The sequence below is a fragment of the Peromyscus leucopus genome, chromosome 3 (genome assembly GCF_004664715.2).
Source record: "Peromyscus leucopus breed LL Stock chromosome 3, UCI_PerLeu_2.1, whole genome shotgun sequence".
NCBI classification, from domain to species: Eukaryota; Metazoa; Chordata; class Mammalia; order Rodentia; family Cricetidae; genus Peromyscus; species Peromyscus leucopus.
In genome coordinates this window covers 110,524,444-110,530,400 of record NC_051065.1, presented here as the reverse complement: position 1 = coordinate 110,530,400, position 5,957 = coordinate 110,524,444, and the positions used below count along the sequence as shown (strand labels likewise).

At 43.1% G+C, this 5,957-nt stretch overlaps 1 pseudogene; it reads left to right on the top strand.

The window, feature by feature from the left end:
- Positions 1-226: 226 nt before the first annotated feature.
- Positions 227-863, top strand: LOC114681927 (annotated as a pseudogene).
- The last annotated feature ends 5,094 nt before the right edge of the window (positions 864-5,957 follow it).

Here is a 5,957-nt window from a genome sequence, read left to right as displayed (position 1 = left end):
TAGTAAGTGAAAAATAAATAAAACCCTAAGGGAATTCACACTTTGCAGTTTTACTTATGTCAAACTCTAGAAAAGATAAAAAGTGTGTGTGTGTGTTTGTGTGTGTGTGTACAGACACACGTGAGTGCATATGTTCCACAGCATGAGTTTAGGTTCTCTGAAAGAGCAGCCAGTACTTTTAACTGCTGAGTCACTTATTTTTATTTAAAAAAAAAAAAAGTAACATGTTGATCAACATGCTGGAATGGCATTCACATGCTCACTGGCAGATGCTCATTCATTAGCAGACATAACAAAAGCAGAAGCTTCCAACTGTAGGTCTGACTTTGGCTTAACATTCCCCTAAAACATCTTGCAGGGCGACTGTGTATAAACATGCTTGTCCACATACATGCTTGTACAAGCTACAGTGCTCTTAGATCTTTGGGCTGCAGTCTTGTTTTGGGGTCTTACAGGGCAGATGATTGTGCACAGCTCTGTATCACTGACCCATCAGGTGGTTCATATGGTTACTGGGGCTGTGCCAGTGGAAAATCCAGGCAAGCTGCAAAGACAGAAACAGAAAAGCTTTAGCTGAAATGAATGACCTGCCATCATTAAAAGTTAAAGAAGTTGCAAGAATAATTTATATTGTACATAATGAATTGAGGATAAAGCTTTTGAGCTAGAGCTCAGCTGGGTGGCTGACATGAATTGTTGCAAAAGGCATGAAATGTTCCAAAAGATATAAGGGAGGAAACAGAGAAATGTGCTAAGGAAACTTGAAGGAAGAAGATGAACCAAGTGATGGGTGTGTCACATTTGTGCCGTCTACTCTGTTTTACATTTCTGTGATGGGTCCATGTGGCTATTCAGTGCTGTGAGCTGTATATATACACCTACTCAGCAGTTTTCACTAAGCTTTTGTCTTATAAACAAACAAAGAGGGAAAGAAGGAAAGAAGAGAGGGTCTGTGAATTATTTTAAACCAGAGAACACAGCAGTATATATAGTAATCTCATTCAAGATTTAATGTGTAAATAGAAGCTAGAGATGGCTCATCAACACCCATAGAGTCTCACCAACACGACTGCCTCTGCATGGGCTGAACAATGTAACGATAGATATGTCAAAGTGGACAGAGAAAAGTCCACAAGGCCAGAACCCTACACAAAGAACTACAGGCAGCTAAGGAATGCTGAGGATGGGAGAAACAGTCTTCCCCGGGGAGGAGCACACAAGTGGTTATCCAAGACCAAATAGTCAGCCCTGAGAACATATAGACTGAGCAGCTTATATTTATGCATCTAGAAATGTACATGTACATACATATATTATGTAATGACAATTAATTAAAAAGAGAGGCCATGAATTTGAAAGAGCAATGAGGGGTATATGGAAGGGTTTTCAGAGTGGAAAGGGAAGGGGTAAATGATGTAATTATTGTAATCTCAAAAAACTAAAAGAAATAATTTTTTAAAACTCGCATGCTGTTCTTTTAGAAGACCCCAGCTGAGTGTATAGCACTCATGTGAAGTGGTGCGCAATGGCCTGTAACTCCAACCCCAAGGACTCTGGCACCCTCTTCTGTTCTCCTGAAGCACCACACACGTGACATGCACTCAAATACATGTACACACATACACATAAAAAATAAATATGCTTAAGTTTTAATATGTAAAAAGCTCCCACAAAGCAATAAAAGAGAGATGAATATTGTAGTGGTCACTTTTTCTGTTGTTGTGATAAAATAGCATGACCAAAGGCAGCTTAAGGAAGTGAGAGTTTATTAGGGCTTACAGTTTCAGAGAGACTAGGTCATGGCAGGAGGAGACATGAGAGCAAGATGCATGCAGGTGCCAGGAACAGGAAGCTGAGAGACCACTTCTTGAACTGTAAATACAAAGGAGAGAGAAAGAACTAGAAGTCGGGCAAGATTATCAACTCTCAAAGCCCACCCCAAGTGACATACTTCCTCCAGCAAGGTGGCACCTCCCAAAGGTTCCATAGCATCCTCCAAGCTGGGGACCAAGTGTTCAGCTACCTGAGCCTGTGGGGAATACTGGTCATGTAAATCACCATGAATATCAACAGGAAAAAAATTGCAGAGGCTGCGAAAGAAAAATTACAGATAGCTAATGAACATGTGGAAAGTATTGTAAATTCAGTAACATCGAAGTGAAAAATAACACAATAATAAAGCATACATTTAGCTTATCAAGTGGGTAGAGGCTTTCCAGAGGCCAATGGGGAGCTGTCCAACGAGGTACATCAGAACCCTTAAGACCTACTTTGTCTTCAACTGCCCTGTTTTCATTGTGCTCTGAGGAACGGTTTCAGACAAGCCACTGAAATATGATAGGATGTTCAGTTCACTGTTCATGACAGAAACGAAGATTTTCACCTGGTGACACTAGGACTGAACCTAGGGCCTCACACACAGCAGCTGCATCCGTCACTGATTTTAGCTCTCTGCAGCCCTAGTCTCCCTTCTTATTCTTAGGTCTCACCAAGTTGCCCAGACTGACTCGAATTTTCTCTGTAGCCTCCACAGGTCTCATCTTCATACCTCAGTTGGGAGTAGAGGTCCAAGTCAGCAAGCCCAGATGGAATAAGAGTTTAAATAGTAAGACATAGTCACTGGCATCTGGTTGATGTAATTTGGTTGTACTATAATAAATAGATATTTACATCCATTAGGTTGAAGATTCTTTCAAGAGGGAGAATAATGGTAAGCACAGCAGCAGTTCCCTGGGGTGTGGGCATGCGATTGAGACTGGCCATCAAGAATGCATCTGGCTTGCAATCGGAGCTGGCCAATAGAGGAGAGAAATCGGAGGGCAGGAGAGTGGAGAGTGTAACAGGGCCCCAGACCTTAGCACAACTGACTCCATGGAAATACCAACCGGGCTGAAAAATTCAGCAAGTAGACAGCATCACTTGCCGAAAATGAAAACAAATGGACCTAATCCATCAAAGTCCATACTTACGGGAAAGAATCTAAATGTACTAACCTTGCTTTGTTTACCTTCTGTAGTTCTGCTTCTGGCTAACTGTACTTGTGAACTGAAGTATGTCAACCCAGGACATGGTTTTTGTACTTAGAAGCTCACCCTGAGGAAGGCTTAGGGCTACACTGGGGTCCCGCACACCCAGTGTGGTTGCCGGCTGGCTAATAAGAACTCTCTACTGGCTTAAAGCCGTGTCCCATCAGTCTTCTCTGGGAGAGAAGTCCAGGTTTCTTTCTCTGCCCCATGCCGGTCCCCAATTCTAACAGTGTGGTTTCCCTCCACAGTTGTCAGGGACAAGGACAGAATCTCTAGTTAGTGGAAAAATACAGACCCCCAATAAGACGGGGAACTAGATCATCTTACAGTCAGGTTGCCTAGCAACAGGACATTGAGTCAGAGCCCTTGACCCTCTCACCCTGTAAACATCCTATACAAACATCCTGTTAGCTTGCCCCACCTTATGCAGATGACAGCTTCTTGCTCCCCCCACCCTGCGGAACTATATAAACCTTTGTGGAAGAGAAATAAAGTGGCACCTTGATCAGAATCCAGACTTGGTGTCTTTCCTTTGTATCTCCTGTCCCTACATTCCCTCCGTAGGGTGGTCAAGAACCCGCTGAAGCCCTGCAGGCCGGGGCACACAGTGTCCCACTCTCTGTATCTTCTGCTAACACTATCCTTTTAATTCTAGAAATGTCCACATTTCTTCTCCATGACAAGGAGACTCCCTTTTCATTTTTAAAATCAAATTTTCTTAACCCTGAGCGTACTTGCCTCCAAAGTACTAGTTTCATGTTTTCTGTTTACTGCTAAAACTCTAACTGACAAAGTCAAGTTAGTGTGATTTTTATAAACTTTAAATGGTACTTCATACTACTTAGCATTTTCAGGCATCTCTGAACTGCTATGTTCTATGCAAAAGCCAAAGTTATGCTTTATGTTTTTGTTTTGTTTGTTTGTTTGTTTGACAGGGTTTTTCTTTGTAGCTTTGGATGTCTTAGAACTCACTCTGTAGAGAAAACTGACCTCGAACTCACAGAGATCTGCCTGCTTCTGCCTCTGGAGTGCTGGGATTAATAGCATGCACCTGTAGTCAACTTTTTCCATCATGCCTAGCCAGCAGCCAAATAACCACATGGAGACTTCCTATTAATTATGAAAGCTTGGCCTATAGTTTAGGCTTGTTTCTAACTAGCTCTTGTAACTTAAATTAACCCATATTTTTTATTAATCTATGTTCAACCATGTGGCTTTTACCTCTATCCCATTTTGTGTGTCTGACTTGTTCCACATCTGGCTGGCTTTTGTGCCCTTCTTCCCAGCATCCTCTCTGTCTAGCTATTGGCCATTTAACTTTTTATTAAACCAGTCAGAGTGACACATATTCATAGTGTACAAAAATTATTCCAGAACATGCACCACCACAGCCTGACTATGTTTTAAGTTTTAATTACTGTGCCTAAGAGATCCAGAAAACAAAAATTTCTCTAACCTGTGAGCACCTTGCCCAAGGACAGATACTTCCTGAGATACCAGAGGCTGTTATTCATATAAAATAACAATCCAGGACCCTTCTCCACCAGAGGACACCCCAGCTGCTAGAACTCCAGATAAGCTGCCTTTCTGCAGACCCCCACCTCTCAATTCCCACCCATTCGCCCCCAGTCTTTCTTCCCCTCCTTGTCACCATATCTTGGGCCCCCAACTCCAGCTGCAGCATCCGGCACCCTAATCAACCAGAAGCCATACCAGCCATCAAAACTCCAGGTAAGCCAAGCCCAGGGACTCCCTCATTCTCTTGGTTCTGCCCGCACTATCCCCAATGCCCCAACCCCTCCTGATTGCTGTGTCCAAACCCCTCAACTTGGGTGGAGACCCCCTGCTCAACCAGAGACCAACCTGACCACCAGAAGTTCAATCCCCAGCTTGGATGGAGACCTGCTCAACCACAGGCCACACTGGCCAGAAGACCAGAAAGGAAACAGAAACCAAGGAACAAAACACCCATCCAACATAGACCAACTCAGAAATGAGCACCTAGACCTACAATCACCCCAAAGCCAGAAGCCTAGATGACAGCAGAATACAGTAGCAGTCAGGACAATATGTCACCACCAGAGCCCAGCTATCCTACTACAGCAAGCCCTGAGTATTTAAACATGGCTGAAGCACAAGAAAAAAAACTTTAAAACCCATTTTATGAAGATGATAGAGGTCCTTAAAGAGGAAGTAAACAAATCCCTTAAAGAAATCAAGAAAAAGACAAACAAAAGAAAATGGAGGAAATGAATAAATCCCTTAAAGAAAGACAAGGAAGCCAAGCAAAAACAAACCTACAGCCGGGCGGTGGTGGCGCACGCCTTTAATCCCAGCACTCGAGCAGAGGCAGGAGATCTCTGTGAGTTCGAGCCAGCCTGGGCTACAAGTGAGCTCCAGAAAGCGCAAAGCTATGCAGAGAAACCCTGTCTCGAAAAACCAAAAAAAAAAAAAAAAAAAAAAAAAACCTACAGTTGAAGAAAACAAACTGTTCAAGACCTGAAATGGAAATAGAAGCAATAAAGAAAACACAAACTGAGGGAATTCTGGAAATGAACAATCTAGGTAAGTGAACAGGAGCTGCAGACACAAGCATCACCAACAGAATATGTTGGAGTATACTGCACTTAAGGTTGCGGTCCACCACATCCGGATAGCTCTCTGAGCTCAGCACCAAATGGAGGACTTCCTTTCCAGCAGGAAGTCCCTATCTGGATAGTGTCTCTACACCTGGAGGCCTGACTTTACTTGGAAGCTGCCCTGAGCTACAGAACCAGACTTATCTCAAGTATTTCATTTAACACAGATCCTTACAGATCTGCCCCCGACCTCTGCCCATATGATAATTAAGTATTGTGCTCCAACTTTACAGTAGGACCATGTTGCCAAATGTAAATTAGGTGATGCCTCAGCTGCTGTCTCCATCCTATA